This window comes from Sinohyriopsis cumingii, chromosome 8, assembly GCF_028554795.1.
Source record: "Sinohyriopsis cumingii isolate HCF-2022 chromosome 8, ASM2855479v2, whole genome shotgun sequence".
NCBI lineage: Eukaryota > Metazoa > Mollusca > Bivalvia > Unionida > Unionidae > Sinohyriopsis > Sinohyriopsis cumingii.
The window spans coordinates 45,654,856-45,668,685 of record NC_142968.1 but is presented as its reverse complement, the minus strand read 5'-3'; the positions used below and the strand labels follow the sequence as shown (position 1 = coordinate 45,668,685).

At 34.0% G+C, this 13,830-nt stretch overlaps 1 long non-coding RNA gene across 1 annotated transcript; it reads right to left on the bottom strand.

Annotated features, from left to right (window-relative positions):
• Window positions 1–8,596: 8,596 nt before the first annotated feature.
• Window positions 8,597–13,298, bottom strand: LOC149793415 (uncharacterized). The gene is made up of 2 exons (XR_016422556.1): window positions 11,863–13,298; window positions 8,597–11,114 (listed from the first exon to the last, which is right to left on the bottom strand). It is a non-coding gene; the product is annotated as an uncharacterized LOC149793415 (long non-coding RNA).
• Between the last annotated feature and the right edge of the window lie 532 nt (window positions 13,299–13,830).

Genomic DNA, 13,830 nt, shown 5'->3' with positions numbered 1-13,830 from the left:
TGATGCCGCGTTGGCGAGTTTATTAATTGCTGAGTTACCTCTCCAGTATCCGATTGGGGAATAATAAATCGCTTGCATTTTTATTTAATTATCCAGCGCCTAATACTAATTTAGATTTCATCGCTGATCTTACTAACCAATTAGCGAGTGACTCCTTAAATGATTTATTTTTTATGGCGCTTAGTGCATGAATTAATTTCACATCCGCGATATGCCTGTCTTGTAGATCTTTACTTCGATAAGCAACATCATGTATGTGACACGCTGCGTCGATAGCGTTTATCGGATACTCTCCCGGTTTTGGTTTAGATTGTTCATCAAGTCTGATATCTAGTCGGGTCCCTGGACCGCAGTAATTGTATCCTGGGAGATGTTTTTCTCCGGGATACTTTGCCCAGGGAGTTCCGGGGAGCTTTCCAAGTTTGGCTGCAATGTCACCTCCGCTAAATTCTCGCTTTTTTTTTGAAATCTAAATTTTTTTGTGCCACATCGCGTACACTTACCAGAAAGTGCTTGTCTGTTATTTTTTGTTGTAATGGTTGTTAGATCATTCGTAGGGGTTCGTGCCTTACACTTCACACAATATAGATCCATAATTATTATTCTTTATATACAAATGGAAATTACAGATTTTTCTGCGACAAAAAAGAAAGAGCCAGTTAAGCATAATTCAGTGCTACCAAACTCTATCCGCGCGATTATAATTGGGCCATCCGGTTCAGGTAAAACACAGCTGTTGCTGAACTTGATAATGAAGTGGATGAAATGGGATAAACTGTATTTGATAGCTCCATCTGTAGATGATCAACGATGCTATAACGTTATAAAAGATTTTAATGAGAGTGCAAGCGCGCTGAGTAAAGACGGTGAGGATGTTGTTGAATTTATCACTGATATCGAAGAAGCCCCCAGCGTCGAGGATCTTGATGAATCAATTAACAACCTAGTAGTGTATGATGATGTTATGTTGGACAAGCAAAAAAATCCCGCAAGAATATTTTCCCGGGGACGTCACAAAAACACTGATGTGATTTATGTTACTCAGCGTTATACACAAATTCCTAAAGTAATCAGGGATAATTGTAATCTTCTTGCGATATTCAATGGAGTTGATACACATACACTGAGAAATATTCATCAAACCTGGTGTGGTGGCGATATGGATTTAAATAAATTTAAAAATTTCTTCAGTCATGCTCAAAGAAAACCTCACGGATTTGTGACAATAAATTTACACGATCCCAGAACAAGATACCGTATTGGACTTGATACACTATTTGCAACATAAAAATGTTTTTCCTTGGAAACTCATTTCCCAGAGCAGCAGAGGGGATGGACCCGACCCATGGATTTTTCAATAACGACCCCGCCACGGAAACTGTTTCAGATTTATTGAAGTAACCCAAGTTGTCAGTGCAAACTCAACGAGTTTGTCCCTGGAAACTCTTCGAGTTTTCGGGGGACATTTTTTTTTGTCCTGTATTCTGAATAGAAGGGTTTATTTCGTCGAAATAAGCCCTCTATCGAGGAATAGTTTCCTGGAGGGGTTTATTGTGCAAAAAGTTTCGGTCTGTACAGCCCCTCTGCTGCTGCTGTTAATAGGTAATCAGTTTTTCTTATAGATTTTCAAAGATTTCCTTTGTATCAACTTCCAGAGGGAGACCAGATACGAATACATCGATTGTTTGGGCCTCGACCTCTCTTAAAAATGGGCTCTGTGTCAGTAATTCTTACTTTCAACCCATTGATCTCTATTTCCCTTTCTTTAATTAGAGCGGTGCTGTTCTCAGGGTACAATATGTATTTATTTTTACCCCCATTCTGTAGGCCCTCTATATCCTGAATGTGCAGACCTTGTACTTTCAATGCCGTCAAAATTTCCGTCTGCCTGGGGCAGTTTTCAATCTGCTCAAAATCTAAAGTCTGACATCCTTCTAGGTGAAAGGCTACTAGTTTTTTTTACATCCTTCATCACCTTCAATCATTGTATTGAAGTGTGTTCTAAGATTTGTGCCTGCTGGGCGTATTGCCACATGGTCACGCTCTGTAGCGTCTACTTCATTTACTGCCATTGCACTGAGTGGTGAATTGTCGTCACTCAGTGAGTGAATCTCACTCTTCTGTAAATGTATATGATTTATTTAATATATGAATGATATATGAATAAACTAACTACATGAGCATTTAACTCTCTCCTAATATTAGACTAGGTAAGAATGCAAATAGCAGATTGTCAAAAATTAAAAATCAAAATTCAAAAGGAGAAAACATCACCTTCTAAGCACAAAAAGAAAAAATGAAATAAATTTGACAAATATGAAAAGAAAAAAGGAAAATGAAAATAAAGGTGTAAGAGCTGAAAAGAATGTTTACTTATCCGATGGATTTCCTAGCTGTTTGCTGGGTACGTGCCATTTGGTTAAAAGATTACAGTGGTGTCAGTGAGGGTGTGGACCGCACCGGGTGACACCATCAGAGGGGGTGATATCAAAATGACCGTCTATACATTTTTGAATTTTTTTTGCAGGAACGAGGTCCATGTGGGTGAAACCATGCATTACCGCACTGGGTAACACCAACCCTAGTGACGCCACTGCAAGCTTTCAATTTACGCTTGCACACTCTAAGACAATTTGAAAAATAAAAACAAAGAAAAAAATTAGCTGGTAAAAGATTCAGCTTGAATCCAATTTTTTCTGGTAAACAGGGTCATTAGGAAAAAGAAAGAACATTTTTTCCCATATCACTCCTTTGGTTACATCCATATGCAACATAGTACACCATATCTGCTGTACAAAAACACGATCGTAAGATATATTATATCGCAAAGACCTTTACGTGGGAATATTAAACGCTTGAATGGCTAGGTTGAATAGAAGGGATAAATGTACGTCATATCCGTTTTTGGCACTCAAAAAGTACCGATTGTTTAAGGAGATCGCCGAAAAGGTTTTTCATTTAGAAAAGCGGATTTTTAAGTCTAGTTAAACATTTTGATGGTGTGCATACATAACAAATGAGTTATGTTTATGACTATAATAATATGACACGTTTGTTAAGACATGTGATTAAAGCTTTACATAATGCATGTTATGACAAAGACGTTTTCTAGATATGGAGGGGGGTTTTTGTCAATGAAAATATACATTATAAGAGAAATGTTTGTATTTCTAGTATTGACTAGTATGCACCTTCTCCATTACCATTCAACAAACAAACATGTATGACCGAGCGTTCTATGTCAAAAGATGCGTCAGTAACTTTAAATAATGAAGTGTGCCTAAACTCCAACTATACTTCTTTATTTTATGCTAAGCAGTGAATTTCTTGATTTTCTAATTAAAATAATATTTTTCAACTTCAGGAACTACTTTTTTGGGTCAGGACATTCTTACCTTCCTTTGCTTTTCTGTCATTAAACTACTTTTTCCTTCTTTACATGTCATTGTCATTATTAATAACTCCTGTCTGTTATCCTTGAAACTTGTAGTTTGTTATTCTGGAAGTATCAGTTAATTTGTATCAATCTGATGTGGAACAAATTTGTGCGCAGGTACACATAGGACAGCAGAACATGTACGGTAAACAGCTGACAATACCGTAAGAAATCTGCTAATTCACTGTGTCACAAACTTTAGGTAGGCAACTTATGTGAGCATAAAATAAAAGGAATATTTGCTTGAAAAGAGTGAATAACGGATACATTTCACCTCGTGGGTGCAAACCTCTAGTATTTTCACATGTGGCCTCGCCACTCGTGAAAATACTGAGTTTTTCATCCACTCTATGAAATATATCAGTTATTCACTCGTTTCAAGCAAATATCCTCTATTCATTTATGTCAAACGTTAACTGGTTTTATATCTTCTTTTAAAACGTTCTATTATTACCTTCCGAAATGATCATGTGCAGGTTTGTGTCATATGTACCTAAACTATTTTGAGCCTCTCATTCATTTGTTTCTCCCTTCTATTTATAGATTCAATGTTTCAGATTTTAAATTAAAGTTTCACGCTGACAGTACCAAAAGGCCTACATTAGAACTGTACGGATTAGAATTGATCCACAAATATATCCTGCGATTTACAGTAAATGTAAATAGAGTTGTGGTTATCTTTTGCATCACAAACATAAATTATTTTATTTATAATTTATGTTACACATATATTTATATCTGGATCAAAACAACCTACTAAACGGCAACGATACTTACTACATTATCTTACTCAAATTGACGAACTCATGGTCGTTGATTTGTGATGTGCATCAACTCTCAGGCATCCCTCTCTCAAACAAGAACGTGTTTTATGATATCATCTTTGACGAGATATCAGTTTTCTTTTTTGAATACTTTCTAGAGTGGTATTTGAAGATAAAATAAAGCATAGAAGAAAAAAAATCTCAGAATCACACAGTCTTGATCGTGAGAAGTTATGTCATTTATACACTCAACAATTAGTAATTATTCAGGTTAAAGTTGACACTATCATAACAAAGCTCCAACAACTGGGTGGTTTAAATCGAAAAATGGGCACCGTTTACGTTAATTGTCTATTCCTATATACACATTGCACTCAAAATAATATGCTATCACAGGAAAACACAGTACATCGAAAGTTGTTGAACAAATACAAACTGGGCTACGCACACAATAGACACATGTCATGTATATACGTAAGGCATGGTCGTCACGGTCCTGCTTATTCTGATCAAGATGATTCATTCAGTCCTTTACTCTCGTATCACCTCGTTGTCTCTGTTTAGCAATAGACCTTGTTCAAGCCTAATACCATTAACAGCAAACAAAGCAAATACTGAATTATCTAATAACAGGTCTAGGAAACCCATTGAAATAATATAAAAGATCCTGAGAGATAGCAGCCTACAATGAGGTGACCGGGCCTGTAGAATCGTCCTCTCTGGCGACAAGTATAGACCCGATTACCCATATCACCTCTTTGTATAGGAAAATGAGCAAGTTGAGATACATCATAGATAGTTGTTTCCCTGGTTCAAACCAATGCAGTAGTTTTATAACATGTATAAACCTTTCTCCCGAACATCATAAATAATATTTAAGATTAGTAATTACTATATATTTGGAATAATATTTATCCATGTTCGTGATGTCATATGCTTTGATAGAAATTCTATCGAGCTATGAATACGTATCTATGTAAGTATTTCTTCCAACTGTATCCAATTACCATCCGCTAAGGATTGTCTTATGCTACATCTTGTTTAACGCATAACATGAACGGGGACGTGTGTACAAGCATATACGCTACTAGCTACAGGGAACATCAAAGCGAAACTTCCCATTTATCTCAGTTTTGCACCGTCCCATTCTGCAGCTCAAAGATTAAGTCTCAACTTTGACCGTACATGATATATGATAACATTAATAAAAAGAAAATGAACACAACAGAAACATTGTGTGTTTTGGATGTGATGGTAGTGGTGGATTAACCGCCATTTTGCAGCACGTGATAGGTTCAATATGGCAGCCAGTATAAGTGGTGGAAGAAGAAAACCAAGAAACCACATGAGAAACCTTCGACTCACGAGAAACTACCGGAATGTTTTCTCACATACCCCCATAGGTCGAGCCCATGCGGACCATAGTACGATGGTAGTAATCTGGAAATGCGAGACATTGAAACAATCGTCAAAATGAATCATTGAAAAGTGTCAGTTATACGCTATCTAATCCTTACTATCCGGGTCCCCTTGCCCTGATAAATTGAATATTAATATAAGTAATTACTAAACGTGGACATGGTAGCAGGAGAGAATTTTCACAAGCCTTGAATTAGGTTTAAATCTTCAATTTAATAGTGTTCAATTGTAATTTTACTACTAGTTCAGATGAATCATTTGTGGTCAAACGAAAATACCACCAAATAGGCGCATGATCAAAACGTCTACTGTTTTAATGATTACGATGAAAACGTTATCTTTCAATCGATATGTTAACTTATAAACACATTCTCTCTTGTTCTTGATTAAACATCAAATGTGAGATGTCTTTTTCAACAAAGACAGTGTGTATCATCTAATCGTTATGGACTCACTAGCAAAGCATATATGTCATTTTAGAATATATGTTTGGTAAGACTTCCCAGCTACAAAACTATCTGGAGTGGAACGGTGGAAGCATGGTCAAACAAACTAACATTGCTTAAATTGTATACATGTGATCCATTTAGTTTTGTACCTCTGTCCATCTCCAATTTAGAGGTAATGCATTTTGCATTGTATACGAATATTTTCAAATAAGCAAACCTATCTCTTCTATATATAATTTTTGTTTTCTTTCTCTATTTCTATCCGATGGATTGTAAATGCGGAGTTGGTTTTAAAGCGTTGGTGTCGTTATCAAGAATAATATCATACTGTAAACGTCTCTGATTGAATGGAACAAATACCTTGCCCCTTCCCATTCTGCTTAGCTTTAAGTGGGTGTTTGTGTATATAGATAATACCGTACACTTCCTTTTCCACTTATATGTTGTAAGTGCGGATGTTGGATTCCACGAACAAGTACTGTTTCTTAATTTGTGTATGAGTCGTCTTACAATTATCAAAACTCTTATCTCGGTGTATTGAGTACATAATCTGGTTAACTTGGTAGCAAGTTCATGTATTGTTTCAGTGATTTATGAAGATTTACTTGTGAATCGCCAAATATGGTTCACTTCAAAAAGGAAATGAAACTGAAATTATGTCTGGCAAGTATTCTCAATATACCAGTAGTAAACAGAATAGACGTGACACGAAATGGCAGCGTACAAGAGATATTTCCATATGTTAGCTAGAATATATATATATTTATATATTTGCACAGCCATGGAAATATCGTCATTCTTAAGCAGCCATCTGTCTTACAAACCATCTTTTGACCAATCATAGAAATGTTGTTCTTTTGGATAACCACTTGCTTTGATCTGCATCTTTTTTTTCTAGTTTTTCACACGCGACTCTCCTTGCGACTCAACAGTTTTAAACTAAGTAACAGAAAGAAATTAAACCAACAAGTCTTGTACCATTCCAAAAACAAATTATTTCAATATAATATCATTTGAAAGGAATTTACAATAGTGTGAATTAAATCCCGAATAGTCTTCAATGTTCTGTCACAGGTTCAAAAGAAGAGAACCATCCGAAAGCATTCAATACTTGTGAAAATGCTGATAAATAAATGGTCTTGAACACCTTGATACAACAATAGTCTTGATGTTTCACGATGATATCATCCAGATGTCTTTGAACAAATTTACAAAAATCTCAAAATAGTGATTTAATCCAGAATATCAATATGTACTTTGTCGGTCCTACTAACAGCTTAAATGATTCATCTGCAAATAATTCTACAAACTGGAATAATTTTGTTTACCTCAACCTTGTGTAAAAAATTTAAGATACAATGACCAGAATGTTGAGCACAAGTTCTCTTTCAGAACATTATATTTGTGTAAATAAAGCTAGATCTTGAAATCCAATAAAGGTAAACAACTTATTTATAACTTAAAAACAGGATATTAATAAGGTAAGCCGAACAAATTAATATCCTACATCACAAACATAGGTCCATATCACACTATATCAAAAAAATGTGGAGTTTACGCAATTTTTCAGCTCATGATAGACTATACATCTTAATTAGCATAATTGGTGGAGTAAACACCAGCAAAAACTCGGGAGAACCACGACCAAACGGAAGTTACTGGCAAGCTCTCCCAGGTACCCTCATTTCCCGAGCCCGATACTAGAACCCGCGCTGACGGAGGTGAGACATTTTAATTAACTCGGCCATACTGGGCTCCGCCGAAGAAAGGAAGAAAGACATAGAGAGAGATTAACTGTTTTAAAAAATTCATAATTTCCAATGAAGAATTATGTAACAAACATCGTTGAAAAGGTCAACTTTGGAACCAGGTGAACAAAATAAAAGAATGTTCTCGGGATTAGATCGTTCTTCCTTTTAAGAAATACAGAGATATATGGACAAATTATCAAATTATATATACATTTTAAAACACTGTTAACCTGGTCAGGGCAACAGAAATTAAGTCTGCATTTTATATTTTACAATCATTTACAAAATTAACAACGAAGATGTGTAAATACCACACCTTTGAATGCTCTCTCTCTCTCTCTCTCTCTCTCTCTCTCTCTCTCTGTGACATGGATTTAAAATAGATATACCCAATGCTAATTCTAAGACTTTCGTATTATGTACATTACATGGATCCTTGTTATGCACAAAGGATGAACACGTCATTTTTACAAATATATGCAAAATACACACCAATAATTATATTACTTATTGAATCGAAAGAAAGAAACTAACGTATGCCATTAAGAGGAATGTTTCAGTGTGAATTTTAAAATTGCGCGATAGTTAATCATTACACGCATAGAATAAGAATGAGTGGAATATTGAGTTTTCATTTTAAAAAATTATTTCCAATTCACAATATTTTGAATAGTAATGCAAGCGTGATGAAGTATATTACACAAAAGTATTATGTACGGCTACATCTTGAGGAATGGGGTACATAATCGCTGTAAGGAAAAGAAAGAGCTGTTCTGATTCGAGGAACGAACTTTTTATTGATATATATAATACTACATTCTAATGATACATTTATAAAGCCTTTATGTTTAGAATACAGGAAATACATGTAAAATTAAACTTTCCCATCGAGCTTACCAACTTCATTGTATAATTTGTGCATTTTAGAATGTAATACAGATAGTTAAATCTCGATTAACGTCATGCTATCCAATGAGTATAAAATTCAATAGTTGTGATTAATGCAACAAACATTTTGAAGAAATGTATGTTACTAAATTTAAATAGAAACCTAATTTGGAATAGGTACTAAACATTACACAATATTACTTAATGAATCTCTTATTTCCAAATTAAATCTAAACATGAAGTTGGTAGCGAATTCATCTTTTCCAATAAAATATATCACAAATACAATTAAATATTCCATTATATTACAATATAAAATAGAAAGAACTCACAAATTTTTTGGGAAAATGTGAATTTACCATTAAAGTCTCAAATATTAAAAAATGAAGATTGTTTAAAGAAAATTGCGAACACAAACGATTCTTACATGGAAAGAAACGACAGAGATGTTTTCACTTGAGGAACAAACTAACCCTTCGAAAGCCCGCTTTTCTACTTATATAGTTTTTGGTTCCGTTCAGTCCAGTCAGAGCATTACCCTTGATCTTTCCCAGGAATATCGTGTGAATCATCTGCGCAACTCATCCATTATTGATATAATAATTTGTCTGTTCATCAGCTTCATCCCAAATCTAAATTGCTGACCTTTAGATACGAGCGAGAAGTATTTTATGGATTTCTGTACCTGCTCGTAAAGCGCGATCTTTATAAAATAGCATACAGTTATATTACACAAATATATAAAATTGATCTTAATATATTTAATTGAAAATTACTTTCAATTTAATTTAATAGAAAATAACTTTAAATACAATTTAGAGAAAATTTCAATCTTAATACCTTTTCTTAAACGATCTGTCCTAATAATACTATCCGGGTCTTTTGAGCCGAGTCCTCGTGGCTCGATAGAGGGGAACAAATACATTCATAATGGGGAAAGATCAAACATAGAATAATAATTAAAACAGTCGGTCAATTTTCAAAATTTACAATGAAAACAACATTGCCAGACATTTAGTAAAGTTCGAAAATACAATGAGAAAAGTGTAAAATACTCAGTATAATGCAATTAAAAAGTAGAAAGAAAACAATACAAATATTTAGTAAAATTCAAAGAAAAATAGAATGAAAAGAACACTTCACGACATTCAATAAAATTCAACATTACAAGGAAAAAGGCATGACACGACACTAAATAATAATTGAAAGGATACAATTACCAAAAAATATTTTAAAATATTTCAATAAAATTCTACGTTATGTACATTTAAAACTAGTCTTGTTAGACGATTATCGCCATGACAAGAGGATTCTAGACGGTTGCCGTCGTAGACATCCTACGGATCAAGGTAATTTCCTGTGTGGTATTTTAATAACAGTAGCACTTATCATTTTTGATTATCTTACTGTGTATTTTTGTTTTGTGTAGGAGTGGTTTGAATATCCTTGAGTGCTAAATATGAGGGTAACGCGGACTGTTGAGGAAAGATACGTATAAACGAGTTGAGGTGAATATGTGTTGGCACATGGTCGACAACGTTCTGCGCGGTTCTGAGTGCATCCGGGACAAACACAACCTGGTCTCACTCGTTTAGCCAAATAGTTTTTGAGATTATGCGCATCTTGGCATAACGTTTTGAATTTGTGATAAGGAATTTGTGGGTTCTGTAACAACGAAAGGAGTAATTTAGAGGCACGAATATATAATTCGGCCAGTCCAGTGTAAGCATGGGTCAGAAGTTGATTAAAAAAATACCCTAGAAAGCTAGAAATCATAGCAGAAGAGGGTACAATACCCGAGAGTAATTGTGCTAAAATCTCCTCAGTGAATAAAAGGTAAGCTGCAATATTTACAACGTGAAATAAGGGATTTGGATTATTATATAATGTCGTGCCTTTGTCAATAGATAAAAATAAATGCCTAGCTACAGTGATGTCGAATTTATCCATACGGAGAAAAGATCCTCTCCACCATGCGTTCTGAAGCGCCTGTAACACCGGTGAAAGGTTAACCACTTTTTCTAGTACACAGGATCGCGGAACAATATTCTTGCTCGTACCGAAAATTAATGTGATTTACCCTTCCATCCTTCACCCGTCGGCTTAGCTGATCCTATTCAAAATGTACTGCATTAAAATGAAATGTCTCCCGCGAACGATCCCTTCAGGAATATTTCCAGTGTTACAGTGCTAATTTCGACAAAAACATAACAAAACATATATAATTTGTGACCTAATTATTCTTTATCGAAACGTCATGGTGTTGGACGATGCTTAGTTGACTGTTTGCACTGCTAACTATTGTCCAGCACTCTTCAATGGCATTTACAACTTAAATGTAAACATTTTCAACAGCTTCGTTAGTGCCTCTAATGGAAAGGTGTTCGATGGTCTGTCTGTACGAGAGCTACAAGAAAAGAAACGAAGATCAGTTACAGATCAGCGTTTTTAATACAATGAAGGTTGCCACTCTAAAAGGGAACAGTACAGAAATTCCTGTGTGACGATGTCAGCCCAGTTTTCCGAAATGTCATGAGTTTCCTTCTTCTCGCTTCATGACTATATATATATATATATATATATATATATATATATATATATATATATATATATATATATATATATATATATATATATATATCTTTTTCTGAAGCATAAAACATTCATCACTTGCATATTAGGTGTAATCACAAGAGGCGAAAATAGTTTTGTGCCATGATTAAATTGTTGTCAGTGATACATATATCAGTCGTCTGGAAAAGAACAATCACTGTGCTAAAAATATCATACAAAACAGGTCATAAGGACTTATCATTTAAGAACAATAGTTTGAATCTATATATCACTTTTTCAGAAGCATAACACACTAAACATTTGTATATCAAGCGTTATCACAGATGAATAGGAGAAAATAGGTATCAACAAACAACTATTGATTATGCCATGATAAAATATTTGTCAATGGTAAATATATAACTCGTCTCAAAAACAAAGACAAAACACTAAACATCTCATACAAAACATGTCACAAGGATTTATAATTTAAGTACACAAAGTTTGAAGGTTTCTTGCTATACACTCTTTCTCTTTTATTAACAAAGATCTTCCTTTGTTTTGTGAAGTTTCGTACATAATACAATTCATATTATACTAACCATTTTTCTAAGTTCTCGCAGACAAAGAATGCAGACAGCAGCAACAGAAACACACCCTAGTCCTAGAAGTATGTATACAAGTTTAGGGATATCTGAAAAAAATGTTTCATCAATATAAAACCCACGCATGTCCGCTGTTTCTTTAGCTATATTCATTCTCGTAACGTTATCTTGATAACTAAGTCACAATAGAAACTGTGACGAGTAAATCATGCTTCTTACTACATGAGTAATTTGTAACTGCTGGAATATATGTGTGACTGATATCAATTTTAAGAATCTTTTTATGTAAAGTACGGTTTGATAAAAGAGGCTCAACATGTAATCCTTTTGTTGGCCTCTATTGTTAACTCTGCATCTTCCTGACCTTGTAAACACTTCTTAACGGTGATTATCTTCAATGAAAGTACAATCAACAGCATAGAGGATTATCTGTTCATTCTTTTTCATTACCTGAAGTTGCATACATACATACATACATACATACATACATACCAAGAGAAAGCAGAGGGAAATTTATTATTTGTAATATTCCTCTCATAGCATACAAGTCATTGTGTTATTAAATATAAAAATAATCTCAATCGATGCTTTGCACTGGAATACACTTTTAGCAGAGTGATTTTTTGTTTTCACAGGAAGCTAATCCAGCAAATCGAACAAAGATGAATATAACGAACAATGCATAGATGTAAGCGCTAAATTCCAAAAATGATATTACCCCGTTCTGGTATCGTCTTCATGGGTCTGTTACGATTATCATTCCCTAAAAGATACAAACTGAAAGGATAATAAACTAAAGACAGTTTGTTAGACACAATTTAAAATAGACATCGCTTATGTCATCAGTGTAATGCGATTTGTATCAATGGTGTGTACTCTGACACTATCCTAAATATTTTACATCCATATGTTCATATTTACATACCTAATATATCCTAAAAGGAACAAACATTGATTATTTGCAAAGAAATGGGTAATTACCATAAAATAGCCATCTTGAATAATCTTAAAATCCAAAACATTCGATCATCTTTCAAGATGTATAGTTCCAGGAGATTGTATAGTAAAACTGAATATTATATGAAATGCCTAGATGTAGACCGATCCAACAAGAGTTAACACTGTGCTACCAAATGTTTTTGAGGGTAGTATTACCACCAATTATCGCAGACATGCTGCTAACATTTCCCTTTCAAAAGCTGGTAATGCATTAATTGGCACACTAAATATGTAATATTTGTGAATAAGCAAACGATAATGAAACGTAAACGGCAAGAGTATCTGTACCAGTAAATCTAGACTTAAGATATTCCAATATAAACGTATCACGTGTTGCATGCACAACAGATAGAGACAGATCTAAACACTGAAACAAAAACAAACAAGTATCACATGGTACATAAACAATAGAAAGTGACAGAACTATACATTAAAATATGCAAAGTCATTGTTAATGTGTTGTGTTGTGTATTGTGATTATGGGGGCGTAATCTTAGCGTTTAGAAATAACATCGCAGTAAATTGTGAAAAGTATTGTGTGAATTATTATAAATAATACATTGATTCGTTTTGATTAGGCAAATAATATTTAAATCAAATGTATTGCTTGTTAGGTTGATACATTTTATTTACCTTTGCAAACTAATGAAACTTATAATTACAAATTTTATTTAAAACAATACGTAGCATTTTATAACTATGTGATTATTTAAAGCAATTATGTTCTCCAAGTAGGAAAGGTAAACTGTATGGATTTGGAGTTAGGAATATCAACTAAGCTGACAACAACATTTAAAGGGGGCAGTGCAGGTACAGCTCTAATGACAGTAAATGCGATTAATTTTTTGTCATTGAGAATGCTTCCTGTAAAAATGTAGTCAATACATAGTTTCAGTAAAAATGAATTATAAACTATATAAACCAATTTAAATTCAATAAACGACTTTCAAGAGAATAAAACTAACT